The following is a 15,527-nucleotide window of genomic DNA, read 5'->3' on the forward strand; positions in this document are numbered from 1 at the left end:
GAATAAATCTCTCGTTTTAAGTTGTATAAATTTAAAATTAAGTGCACTGTGTATTAAAATACTTATCATTTATGGCAAAAAATATTTATTATAGTTATAATATATCATACACTGTTAGAAATGTCTAAGAAATAACCGTTAAATAACAATTTATTTAATTGTTATTTTACCGTGTTAAAGCAAAATACTCAAATAACCATAAACTAAATGGTATCCAAACCTTTAGCTGCAAGAAAAACCGTTTACTAACTGATTCCAACTTGCTTGCTTGCTTTCGTATGCCTGTTTAGGCAGAGGGGTGCAATTGTTCTTGTTTACCAGTGGCGCCATCTATGGCAAAGAATTTGACTTCTGCCACACCATACGTCACACCCGTTTATAGGGCGGATTCATTCATACATCCATTCATTCATCCACAGATCGTAATTTTGATCTGAATCAGAGAACGATCGATCTCCAATCCAGTACCCCCAGAGGTATTGATTTGTTATGGGAACATGGAGGACTTTGAGACTCGACAGATTTAACGCGCATCAGTCACTATTTACTACACGGGCAGTCTTCGGCCGGAGGGGTTCGAACCCACGAACACGGTCGGACACGGACCCAGCGCCCTACCGACCAGGCTATCCCGGCCAACTGCTTCCACCTAATATGGTTAAACAACCATAATTTTATAGCACCAACTAGTTCCACCTAATAAACACGTTTAATTCCTTGCAGCTGGGTACATATATAGCCGTGAGGGCTAGTGAATTTCTTGAACATGTTTTTTGAGCTGCTTACAGAAACAAAAACTCACTGACAATATTTCCTTAAGTATGATAACAATCATATTTTTCGGGAAATACTCAAAGGTTACAAAATCTAAGAATACACATGTTAAATACTTTCTAAAGAAGTATTCAATAATACTTAACTCGAATACCCAACTTCACCCCATGCGGTGAATTGGGTAAGGTTTTCAAAATTTTAAGAAGGAACAAACACTTTTTGTTGCAAATCTGAATTCTTCAAAAAAAAAATTTACTTAAATATGATGTATACTGTTTGTTTAATATAGAAATACCTTGAGAAATATGTCCCAGGCCAAAAAACTAAAAATATCATTTCTTTATAGTTGGATAAACATCAAAATAATAACACTTCAGTTTCAACTCATAGGAAGTGGGATCGAGTTTCATAAATTTGCATGTCAATTTACTGCACTTTTTCAACAGTAGGTTTACAGTAGGGTTCACAGATGGTACTGCAATTGCAAAATAAAAATGAGGTACAATTTTTTTATTTTATTTTATAACCGTAGTTGAATAGACGACCCAAGATTGGGTTTACAACAACAAATGTAGCCATGTAATTTTTAAACCCAATCCAGAAGACAAGGGAACTTCTGGATCATGTATTGGGAGAAATTTGCCTTCTCGGAGGACTTTTTGATGAAACTAACCACTGATTTTGCGTTACATGGAGAGGGAAAATAAGAAAACCCTCCCACGGTTAGTCTGATGGCAAAGGGACTCTAACCCATGATCCGTCTACTACTGAGGATATTTTACGTCAACACTGTGGTCGGTACGAGTCGGGTGTGGAATTCGTATCTACCAGTCATCGTTGGGATTCGAACCCAGGCTTTGGTGATTATATTATTATAAATGCTGCTAATGGCTGATATGAAACGATGGTTTTTTTTTGTTATTAGACACATAGTTGAAATTTAAGCCTTCTACTTTGTCAAAATGCAGTCGGAAATTTTTTTGAAAATAATTTTTTTGGTCATTGAATGTGGATTAATTTTGCTAATAGATAAGAAACCAAGTGAAATTTGTATCATCATGTAACAGACGCAAAATTAAGGTAAAAATTTCAGCGCACTAGCTAGACGGAGATCGGTCGATATTTCGATTGAAAAATTAGATCGTCACAAGCACGAAAGTAAGGATTTAAAAAACCTATTCGTAAAATTATTTAAAAAGTAAGCACTGAGTTAAATATGGAAACTCAAAACTTTTGGAAATTATCGCATAAAATTTAATACTTTAAGTTCCATTCGATGAAATAATTGGGTTGGAAAAAAATTATACAATCCTTTTTCGTTTGAATGCGTGTATCGAGGCATGTTAAGGTCACACACATGGTATGAAACGAATCAAATTAGCTGTGACTTCAGACGCAAAAATTATAGTAAAAATGTAAGCACTCTAGCTAATCAGAAAGTGATCGATATTTCGATTTCAAGATTCCATCGTAACAAACACGAAAGTGAGTTAATAAAAGTGTAGTAAAATGTTCAAATAGTTTATTCTTTTACTAGTTTAAAGACAATTTCTTAACCAGTTTAAAGGCAAATTTCTGGTATTGAGAACAACCTATTTCTTGTAATTACTCATAAAAGAAAGAACTAAAGTCAAATATGAAAACTGCGAAGATATAAAATTTATCTTACAGACAGTAAAATAAACCACTTTACGCTTCATTTGATGAAATAAATGGGTTGAAGAAAAGAAAATTTATACAACTCCCCGTTTTCGTTTGAATATGTATATCGAGAAATGTAAAGGTCACATATATTGTGGTATGAAATATACAGAATTTATTATGCTTTTTGATCTGGGGTTTAAAGTTTCTTTTTGCTGCAAAACAATATCGTTTGCTACTTTATTAAGCAGGATTTTTCTCGAAAAAGTAGCTGCCGCTGTTGTGCTATATACTGTTCTTAGCCATTGATCCGACTATTTTTTATTTTCTTTACTCCCAGGTAAAGTCATTTTTTATGAGAGTTGCGTAATTCGCCGTGAAAAAGTACAAGCATGGATTTCTTTTACACGGATGGAAAAGTTTGATGTTTTTGCTCTGAAAACATTAAAGTCATTATGTCTTTTTTTCTTTTTAAGTCTAGCTTATTTTTGAGTTAAATTTTGTGAAGGTATTTATTTTTAGAAATAGGAAGAAACGTCTGACTCTTGCTTCGAATCTTTTAAGTTTATTGCATCGCTGAAAAAACCTTTTTAATCAAGTTGTAGAACTGGAAGCTCTAATTTCAGAAGCAACAGAAGATAGATTTTATAGGCAGTAGCCAAGTTTTTTGTGTGTCGGGAATGCACTAATTCTGATTCTAAATCCGAAGGCGTGTGTTTTGCTAGTTATAGTTTAGCTTACGAGACTAGATTTTTAAAGTAACTATACATTCTTTTAGGCAGGAAAATACGAAAAATTCAGTAATGAAACTTGTATTGTTTTTGCTTCATTTGTGCAGCGCGTAAAATGATGAAATGTTAAAAAATTCTATTGGTAGTTTCAATATTTTAATTTATCAATTACATTATGAAATTAGATCTGAAATTCTAATGTTTATTAGTAGGATGCAATACGACATAAACTTTTAAAACACAAATCAACAAATAACTTATCATTATTGTTTCATCCTCCTGAATAATAAAACCAGAAAACTTAAGTCCTAAATAATAAAACAATTCATTTTTTTAATATTTTGTTTTGCAATTGATTACTACCATTACACATTCTTGCAATTAAATCTAAAATTGATTTTTGTGATTCAATGAGCAATGATTATGCAATTGTTTTTTTTTTCAATTATTTAAAAGATAACATTACTTATAACAGTTAGATCAAGTTTAGCCAATCTAAAGCCATCGCTATTTATGCTTTTGGGGGCGGAGTTATCGACCATGCCAACCTTCATCTATCAAAAAGTACCTCGCGATTGAATCAAGTTAGCATGTCTTATATACCAGTGAATTGATGTTTAATATTCGTAGTGGTAGTTACGCTACAATACTCCCCCACCAGAATTTTATCAGAGATAGAATTCGATGAACGGTTTCCACTTAGTTGCTACACTTGTGAAAGACCGGGAGAGCTGGAATTATGGTCACCGGGTTTTTGAGTGCTGAATGTGAGAGGTGTATTAACTTCACAGACGTGGTCGCTCCTGTGTTGCCTTTAGCAGTCGAGTGAATACTGGCCGACGTTGTGTGTATGTTCGAGACGAGACTGAGCAGCAACAGAGTGAGGAGGTGGATGATGCCGCTATCACAAGTAGCAAGGCAACTGTTCAATGTGGATCATACATCGAAGTAGGCGTTACTGCGTGATCGAAATCACGTCCGGGTCACCAATGTGGGGGCAGAATTATCGACCATGCCAACCTTCATCTATCAAAGGGTACCTCGTGATTGAATCAAGTTAGCATGTCTTATATACCAGTGAATTGATGTTTAATATTCGTAGTGGTAGTTACGCTACAATGCTCATTATGGAAATGGCGCCAAACGTCAGTATGGAGAAAAGCCACAATTTTGTTAAAATGAAGAGTGTTTGTGGTTCGATTTTTAATATTTAAAAACTTACTCCAATGCTGCATTACCTGGGCTTATAAAAACTTCAAAAAACTGAAAATAAGGCAGTGATTTTGATTATTTTAATCTAGGTGGAAAAATATCGCCAAATTGGCGATTTTTAAAAAATGTTTATTAATTTTGGAAATATTTAAGTTCTAAAGTCCACATAATTTTTCACGGCAAGATTATATATATAATTTAAAATCATCGCATTGCTTCAAGCGTAAGGCACTTAATCTATGGCTTTTTTTATTTTCCTTGGCTCTAGATCTTCGAAAAACCGCATAAACGCATTCATTCACGCACTTTTTGAAATTTTTCAGCACAGAGTTCTGATCGGTAGAGCAGCACAGTTTTTATAGTGCACGATTGCGTAGATTAAATTATTATTGATCAATACTGATACTTCATTGATGTTTTCTCTTTTTTTTATCCCCTGCGAAGAAAGAGTATTTAGCAAATTATATGTAATTATGTAATTGTTAAGATTTTGAACTCTTTGTGAATATTATGTTATATTTGTTTTAATAATTATTTTATGTAGTAATAATGATATTATGTAATAATAATGATATTATTTAATAATAATGATATTATTTAATAATAATGATATTATTTAATAATAATGATATTATGTAATAATAATGATATTATGTAATAACAAATGAATGAATAAATAATAAATAAATCCCCTATTGTCTGTAACACAGCTGAAATTTGACTGAATTTCTCTCATCAACGAATTTCGGTTCCCAACTAATCATCTATACATAATAATAAAAGCGGCTGTGTGTGTGTGCGTCTGTAATCACAATATATCGCCCCAGAAGCCTCGCCCAGGCACGAAACTCGGCACATAATTGTGTTTTGACATAATGAAGAAGTATTTTTTTTCTTTTTTTAAAAATTTGGATTAGTTATTTAGTTATCAGTCATTTTGTAAGTCTATGCTTTTCGTCTGCTTTTTCGTCTTCAAAGAGCCATATTCAAAAAACTATTAAAAAATGCATATACTTTTCCCCACTCTTATAAATGTATGCTAATGCGAACCTTACAATTGAAATATTAATTTTCGACAACTTAAACCAATGATATACGAAGGAATTAATAATTTAATTGTAAAGTTCGCATTAGTTTACATTTATTAAAGTGGAGAAAAGTTTAACTTTTGTATTAAAAATGTGGCAACATATTCGATACGTAAATAGAACGCTTCGCTTTGATATATTTGTCGCTGTTCATAATTGTTATAATAAGTTTTTCTTCTTCTTTCCACGCTCTATTTTTTTTCTTAAGCGAAGACGATAATTTTTGTAGCGATATTGTAGTACTTTGTACAACTAAAAATTCTTTTCACAACACTTTAAAAATATTTACTTTATTTTCTTTATATATACAGAGAACAGTCGGCAAAGAATTCGATTAGGTTGAAAAACATTTTGCTAAAAAGGAACGAATTCCAAAAGAAAAAATAAGCAACTTAAAGAATAAAAATGCTGATGCCAGCCAATTTTTTGAAAGTTAACTTAGAAATAACAAACCAAACGATGTTAAATAACAAACCAAACGATGTTAACAAAATGACGTAGAAAGCGCAACTAGATCAAAATTATACAAGCACAACTAGATCAAATTATAATACCTGAGTGCTTGACGTAACAGATATAGAAATAGAATTTGATACCATAAAAAATTATATAGAAATTGATACCATAAAAAATTTATTCGTTTTCGTGTTCTTTTCATGTATTTAGCATTTAAGTTTTTTTTTTTTCTTAAGCGTTGTAGCTATTTAATTTCAAACATACTCAAGAGCTATAACACATCTGCAGCAGAACTGGATATGAAGACAAAATTGCAGGACAGGAACACTTTAATTGTCCACTAATCTTCAGATTTCCTGCTACGTTTTAAAAAACTTTATTTGTGAAAACCTTCAGCGTGGCGGACAGCTGGCCGCCAGTTATTTAATAAAGTTAATAATAAATAAATTCGGTAAATATCTTTTCAACTACGAAGATGCATATTCATTATCTAGATTTTATATAAAACTTCCATCGCTATCCTTAAATAATTATATTTTTCAATTTGATTAAAATAAAAAATAAATTCATATTTTGATTGATAACAAAAATGCATTTTCGTGATTTATTCGGTTTCTTTTATTTTAGATAAAATTTTAAATCCAATGTCTGATTCCAGAAATTTTAATTGTATAAAAAATAAAATGTGGAAGAACTGTTCTGTTTTGGAAATTCAATCTTTTTAATGATACTAAATGAAAAAAAAAATTAGTTCAAAATTACTGATAAAAGTAAACAAAATATGAGAAAAAGATGAAATTCGCAAATGTATATTTAATCCAAATTTCCACTGCGTCTGAATTTGACGCATGAGTGGTTCATTAAAAATATATAGAATTGTTTGTAACAGATATCCTTAAAGTTTGTTTAGAAACTTATCTGATTATTTTGAATTGTTTGCGGAAATAGTTTTAGAAGCTCTAAATATGTCAAATTTGCATTAGATTAATACCGAATCTTATTTTATATTCCAAGAAACAAAATAAGCATTTCAGATAATGTTACAGATTTCGGAAAAATTAATGATCCTATCTCTGTTTTTTTTTTATTATTTTAAGCTGCTCCAGATCTGAACGAAATTCAAAAGCGTTTCCAAAACTTTTGCCAATTTATTATTATAAAATGTATAGCAAGCATGAATTCAGAACATACATTATTTCAGTTCTAGTTGAAATAGATGAATATTCTATTCTAAATAAAATATACTGGCCAAAACATAACAGTATCTTTGCATAGTATAAAGGGATAATGGTCTGAAACCGTTTCTCATTATTAACGGTGAATTTTTATAGGCCAGTAAGATCGTATTAGAGTAAACTTTTTTGGCCAAGAAAATGCAGACATTTCTGGCTGTCATCAAAAATAAATTAATAAAATATATATAAGTATTTATTTGTAAATTACTAAACTATTTCTCCTTTAATAGTATTGTATTTTTCTCTGTTTTAAATATGGAAGATTTTCTCTGTTTTAAATCAATGTTTAAGAAGTTTTTTCATTTTTTTAACTATTTTAATATATCTATTTCTTTCTTTTGACACCTCAGATTTAAATTTGAAATATTTCAGTTCTAGTTTAAATAGACGAATGTTTTGCTCTAAATAAAATAAACTGGCTTAAACGTAACAGTAGCTTTACATTACATAAAAAGATAATGGTCTAAGACTATTTCTTATTATTGACGGGGCAATTTAAAAGGGTAGTAAAATCGCATGATGGGATATTTTATTGACAAATAAAATTTACAAAATTTTGACTGTCATCAACATAAAATTAATCAGAGCCGTGGTGTTTCAGAGCACAGAGCGCTCGGTACCCAATGCGATGAACCTGGTTTGAATCCCAGCGTTGGCTGGTCGATACGAATTCCGTACCCAGCTAACACCAACCAAAGTGCTGACGTAAAATATCCTCAGTGGTAGATGGATCATGTGTTAGTTTTCTTGCGTCAGGCTACCCGTGGGTATTTTTCCTCTCCATGCAACGCGAATGCTGGCTAGTTCCATCAAAAAGTCTTCCACGAAGGAAAATTTCTCCCAATACTTGATTCAGAACTTCCATTGTCTTCCGGTTTTGGTTCAAAATTATGAGACTATGCAATTGAAAATTGGCAGTCGTAAATTCTAAATTGTTAAAAACTCTCTGAAGGTTGAATGATGATGTTGACAAAAATATTCGAGAGAATTGGAAAATTTGAAGAGTATGATATGACTACTGAAGAAATGATTTCACGAAGGCATCATTGAAATGGATGAAAATTATGAAGATCCAGGCAGTCACTATTTATCATATTAAGCAATCGTTAAGAATCTAGTCAAATTGGTAAGCTGAAATATGTATTTGGCGCATCTTCTAAAGATAGTGATGGAACATATTTAAATTCTTGTTAGAAAGTGGACCAAACAAAATAGAATATACTTCAAAGATGCTCAATTCGGCTTGGAAATTACTCCTAAGAGATTACTTCGGATATAAAAAAAAGCGTTTCTTTAAATTGGAGTAACTGAGAATGACATTAAACGCTTGAAGTTTTTTTGTTTATTTTTGTTCTAAGTCTGAAGTTATATTTGGTTTCGTATGCAATTCCTTTCTGCTCATGCCACGATTCTTCATCCTTTGCAGCCTTACACTGGAGAGATTGAGGAAAATGCTAAAGAACTATTAAAACCATTTTATGTAGCAATCAGTGATGGAAAATATAAATGGCGATTTATTCACGAACTATTTTAATGGTTAAGAAAATATTTATATCAGAGGCTGGACTGCAGATGCTACTAGAGAAAGCGAGTTACTTGACATTAAAGACACCATATTTGAAATTCTTGGCCTGTTATGGAATACCCAAAAAGTGGAATTATTCAGATCAGTACGCTTGGCAACTCAGAAAATAACAAAGAGATCATTGCTCTCAGTGGCTCTGAGAAAATTTTGCATCGTTTAGACATGTTATGTCCCGCTACAGTACTTCAAAAGTTGCTTTTGCAAAAAGAATGCAAAACAAATTGTGGGTGGTATGATGGACTTCCTGAAAGACATCGAAGACATAGTTTCAATGGTGAGAAAAAATCCAGTGAATTTCATCATAAAAATGTCAGAGCATTTCACGACACGTGCATACTTTTGAAGTAAATGTAACGTTTTTTGTGGTGCAAGTGAAACGTCATATGCTGCATGTGTGTTTCTCAGGTCCCAAAAAGAATGTTGTTGTTAAATTAGCTAGTGCTAAATCCCGAATATCGCCAATGAAGCAAGTTTTACCATTCATGGAGATTGGAACTTTTAGGGGCAGTTTTGGACTCGTGTTTGCATCTGCAAGTTATTAAAGCTGTAGACAGTCAAAAGACAAAAACATATCTTATGTTACATTAACTTGGATTGAAAAAGATGATAATTGGACAATTTTTATTAAAAAAAACATTGTCGAAGATGGGTACTACATTCTAAGAAAGGTGAATGCTTCAAATCTTCTATCTAGAGGTTGTTGTCCTAAAACACTGAATTAAAACAGATGGTAGGATTGTTCAAAATAACTAAAAAATTGAGAGACCATTTACGAAGTTGATTATAATATTTTCTAGAAGGAAAGTTCAACTGCTTCATATTTTGTATAAATTCCTAAAGAGATCAATACAAAGCTGTTATATTTTCAAAGTATTACAGAGCTGTGCGGTTAATGGCATGAATTTTGCGATTTAAACGAAATGCTCTAATTAAAACAAAGAAGGGCAGAATTTTGTATGCGACATTGAGTTGCGCTGAGTGCTATAAAGCAGTTCTGAAATCAATTCAAAATGAAAAGTACTTAAAAATACAAAGTCTTTAGAGATAAAAATGATATAAAAAAGTGAGTACCGAATTATTATTGGGAGAAGATTTGGATTTTCAAAACACCAGTGTTTTTACCAAACCATCACTAACTTATGTTAACCATAAGAAATACACGAAACATGTTTACTCGCTGGTCGACATAAAATGCTACCAAGAGTTAAGAGATTTATATTGTGCTTGTGGAGCAACAAGGCTGATAAAAAAATTATATCTCAGTGCACTATCTGTATGAGTTTTAATGTGAAGCCTTTTAAGATTCCTTCTGCATGATTACCAAAAGAATGGAATTACCAATTCAGCCACATTTCAAATTAAAGGCCTTGATTATGCCGGACTATTGTATCCCAAGATTGGTGAAGAAACACGGATATTTTAATTAACTTAAGCTGTTTATTAACACCTTGAATTAATCGAATTAAATCGATGCATGCATTTTTGGACGCACGTCGTAGATTTCTTGCACTACAGGAAGGAGTCAAAACTTTTTGCAGGAATAATGGCAAGAATTGTAGATTTTCCCCCCTTTTCTCCGTTTGTAGTAGAATTTATTATATGACGAAATAGAAAGAGACAGGAGCAAATAAAAATATAAAAGAAACACTTTTTACCTATTACTGAACTAAAATATAAAATAAAAGATTTGGAATCGATTAAAAAATTCATATTTCTACAAATGTAGCAACCAACCGATGCCCTGTGATGCCACCTATGTCCTCACCACCGAGACTGAGACTCAGTTCAAGTTCGGATATGAAACCTTAAACATGACTATTCCCCTTTCCCCGAGTTTTCTTAAATTTTAATTCTTTCCTTTACTTTTGCTCAAATGTAATTTATATTTGTATCTGTGGTTATCAATTAAAATTCTTTATTAAGTGTACTTTTAGTCACATTTGTCCTAATTTACAATTAATTTGAGTTAGCCACCGATATTCCTTTACACTACACATAAATGCACAATGTGAAAAAAAATCATAACTCTAACATCGATTATTTTTATTGAAATGAAGCATAAAAATTCAACTCTAAAAACAGCAATTCACAAATAATTATTAATATGTAAAGCTGTAAGAGTATTTTGTCAGCTAACACAGCGTAACACTCAATTTCTAAGCTCACAGCTGGATACTAATGGACTGTGTTTCAAACATTTAAGTTATTGTTAAAGGTATAGCATTTAAAATGTTGAATACACAACCAGATGCAATAAGAACTGGACACGTGTTTTGTGTTTTCTATCATATTTACAAATACATTAAATATTTAAAGTTACAATTTTCAAACGCCTTAAAGGTACAGAATGATTCGCATCTTTTCCATTTTGATATTCCCAAGAAACAGAAGGGCATAATTCGATTTGCGCACTTCAAAGGAAGTACTAGCGCGTAATAAATTAAACTTAGTCAGCTTTTGTTTACTGAACTTTTCATAAACTTTACCAATTTACTGCACTGAATGGTGGTCTTAAACGATTTCTTCCGCAAGAATCTAATCTATTCAATACTTTAAGCTCCCAAACGTTAAGTGATTAGAATTTTGGAACGCTTTTACGACCAACATAATGCTTCTGGTTGTAAATTTAGTTGAATAGTCCGTTCGTAAAAGATTCTGTCCAAAGGTATATACGTTGGGTTTAGGAAGCAGAAAGTTTAATGAGTCTGTTAGGTTTATTTAAAAGACAACCTGGATCTAAGCCCTGAGTTCATTCATTTATTCAGCTTGAATTCATTCAAAAGAAGTAGATCTTATAAATGATGGTTTCTCTTCGGTTGCACTAAGTTTCAAAATTTTGGTTACAATTGGCATTATTGTCCAAATATTTGGAGGTGGAATTTTATCATAAATATATTTATCAAAAGTGAATTAGTATTATATTTTATGTAATTAGAATTGTTGCTAAAGACGTTTTGTATAGCTCTTAAGGAATTTACAACAGAGCATGAAATATTCCAAATACAATTTTGAAAATTTATCCGACAAAGTTATACTGCAGCATTGACTTATTTAAGGGTAACATGTTGATAACGTTTGTAAAAAGTAACTTATGTAACAGTAGTAGTATTACTATACGTAGTTATATTACTATAACTACGTTTCATGAAAAAATTGACCCATGTGCTAAAATACATGTATTTATCTATAACGATTTAATAACCTGCAGTTTAAAATGGATTTATTCGGCGATAACAATTCACTATAGTTTTAATAAGGTAGTAACTAATTTAACGGCAACAAACTGCTAAAGTTCCATAAAAAGTAACTGATTAAATGGTAACAAATAATTAAAGTTCCATGAGAAAAGTAACTGAATAGTAACGATTCGCCAAAATTCCTTGAAAAAAGCAACTTATTTAAAGTATTATATATTATAACTTAGTAACTTATTAAAGTAGTAACTTATTTGCTATGAAAAAAGTGATTTATTAACGGTATCTATTTGATAATGTTCCAAAAAAGTAACTTATTTAATGGTAACTATTTACGGTGGAAAAAGTGATTTAGTTAACGGTATCCATTTCCTAACGTTTCAAAAAAGTAACTTTTTTAATGGTAACAATTTTCTATAAAAAAGTGATTTATTCAACGGTATTCGTTTCCCAACGTTTCAAAAAAGTAACTTATTTAATGGTAACAATGTGCTATAAAAAAGTGATTTATTTAACGGTATTAATTTGCTAACGTTCCAAACATGTAACTAATTTAATGGTAACTATTTGCTATGGAAAAAGTGATCTATTTAACGGTATCTATTTGCAAACGTTCCAAAAAAGTAACTTATCTAATTTAAAAATTTTACTATGAAAAAAGTGATTTATTTTATGGTATGTATTTTCTAACGTTGAATGAAACGAAGTGACTCATTTAATTACAATAATTTGCCAATGTTCCATGAAAAAAGGGAATTATTAAATGATACCTGTTACGTTCCTTGAAAACAGTAATTTGTTTAACTGATACAATTTTGTTACATTGCATGGTGAAAGGGAATTTTTTAACTGTGACGTTTTGGTAAAGTTTAATAATTTCGAAAAAGTGATAAAAAAAATTCTTCCATGTAATATTGCTATTGCTTATAAGATTGTTTTTTGACAAATGTCTTATAGGTTTTAGATTTAAAAAAAATGTTTGAGCAGAGAATTTATTCAGTTTTTTATGATTAATGATTTTTGGTTAAAAAGTAGCCAAAAATTAGATTTTAAGACCGTTGTAAGCCGGACTACGTAAAACACTCGTAAAAAAAAATATCGTTTCCATTGACGTTTCTCTCGGGGTTAATAAAACAGACATAAGCAGACAGTTAGAATATATGGAATGGATATGCACTACCATTTAGCTAACTTTAGGGTGGCCCATGATAGCATAAATCGGCAAAATACTTCTGAAAGTTCTAGGTGAAATGGAAATTTCATGAAATCTTATTTGGTTTTTTGAAATCAACTTAAAGTTAAATGTTTTCCACAGATAAAATTCTCGGAAATCCAACTGAATACGATTCACAAATTATTAAGTAGATTTGTATAAACATCAGTTATTTTTTTTCTTTAGCAATGCAAATCAAAACTTTGCAACAAAATAAATTTTCCTTGCATTTTGGTTTGGTCTTTGAAATAAGCTATCATTTATATACTTTTAAGTTTGAGTTTTTCAGAAAGAATCAAATAATTATATTTTCTCCCTTATTTCTATTGAATTTTAATTAAGTTTAATGCAAGAGAATTTTCATAGTTCGCGCACAAATATATTATATAAGAATCACAGACTGTATTTAACAGCCTGGGTATTTTTCCTCAAGAAAATAATAAATTGTTATATTTCTTGGCGAATAATCTAGTTTTCTTTATTTCATCTGTATTAAGGTGCAATATAAATCATCTTTGCTACAGAATTATTACTTTATCCTGTTTTATTGGGCCAGTACATCTCTACAAACATCATTGCATGTTCTAATTTTCTTTCTAGAATTTTAACTCTTATTATCCGCTTTTGTTATTTCTATACCAGATTCGTTCTTCAATACAAGGAACAAAACAAAACTTTTGGAGGAAACCTCTTAATTTTATATTATTTTCAAAATAATTTCATTCTTTCAAAAACTTTCATACACATAAAATGTTTATTGTTTTTTTTTGAGATTTAACTAACATAGTTTTTTACTTTATAAACTGTTCAATTATTCGCTGTAAAGGGAGAAATCATTTTGAAAATGAATGCAGACAATTTGTAATAGATAGCTGTTGTAGCTCTTAATTTTTGGCTCAGTATTTTAAATAAAAGCCCTCAGAATAACGTTCAAAAAAGTCAGAAAAGATTCCTCCCCCTCCCAAAAAAAAACTATATTTAAAAGTAGTTGACGTCATTGAAATATGACAAACATTGTTTTCAGAATGGCATTATATAAGATTAAAAATAATATAACTAAGAATCGTTCCTCTTTTAGAAATTCGTTTGCGTTACAAGTTCGAATTAACCTTTAATTGGTTTGATGCTTTTCAAAGTTGTTCTAGTTCAATTAACTTCAATGGAAGCAATTGATTTGAGTTGACATCGCAAAAATCAATCGCGCTTCCAAGAAAGTTCCCAAAAGCAACTAATGTTGAAACTCTCACGGTAACGGTTTCACGATGCAATGAAATCTAGTTCGTAAACTATAATATTAAGAATAAATTTCTTAAACAAATAGACATAATATTTCTCTTCTTCAACCGATATTTCAAGTTTTAAAAATGTACAATCGCTAATGTATTTATTGGTATCACACATCCAAACCACAATCCATTTTATAAATTATTTAGAAGAATTTCTTTTATTTCGTTTATTTGTCTCAAGTAAGGAACAAACACTGAAAATTACTGACTGTGAAGAACTGAACAGTGAAATTATCAGACGTAAATGTGAAGTTTATCTGTAAAATATTTCTTTATCCCTTATCTAAAGGCGTTTTTTCTGATATTCTTTTATTATCCTTCCTCATCTTATCTGCTCTTATTCTGTTCTTGATTCTAAATAGTAAAAAAAGTTCAGTTTTCACTTATAGAGTAAAAACTGAAAACGATTTTTTTCATTATAGTAATTTTTTTATGTTTCTTTGTGCAATAATTTATGAGTAACATATTAAAATTGGTAACCTGATTTATTGCAAAAAATAAATGAAATTATTTGAAGAAAAAAAAAGAACTATAACAAATTATAAAAATCATACAAATTCAGCCTGCTTGAAAAATCAATTTACGAAAAGAACATTGGAAAATAGAAGTGTAGGGTTTGTTGCATTAGGGCTTTGGGCATTAATAAATTCTTACTCACAAGTTTCAAAATTAGTTTCAAAGGGCATTGACAGATGGCACAATTGGCTATAAAACAATGCCTTCTGCTGCTGGCAAGACAATTCAAACTGAAATATTTGCACATTTTTCTGTAAATTTCGTCTTCAGGCAGCATAAAGTTAATAGTGCAACGGGTGATTGCTTTGAAAACGTTGTTATAGATTTCTGGTAAGTTTTTGACAGATTTTTTCACTAATTTTGAAATTTTATCGGAAGAAACTATAGTTTCCAAAGCATTACGCAGTGATCACGTGCATTTATATCCTTTTATGAGTTTTATAATTTAATTTAAAGTTTCAAAGGAATTTTTTGGTATAAGCTGTATCGTAATACACGTTTTTTAACACATCAAAATATTATTTAGCTATTTATAAGTTCAGTAATTGATATAAAACTTTTGGAGTTTGCAGATAAGGAATGGGAAGTTTATATTT

Source organism: Parasteatoda tepidariorum, chromosome 3 (genome assembly GCF_982258835.1).
Source record: "Parasteatoda tepidariorum strain Cologne lab strain chromosome 3, Ptep-v5.0, whole genome shotgun sequence".
Lineage (NCBI taxonomy): Eukaryota > Metazoa > Arthropoda > Arachnida > Araneae > Theridiidae > Parasteatoda > Parasteatoda tepidariorum.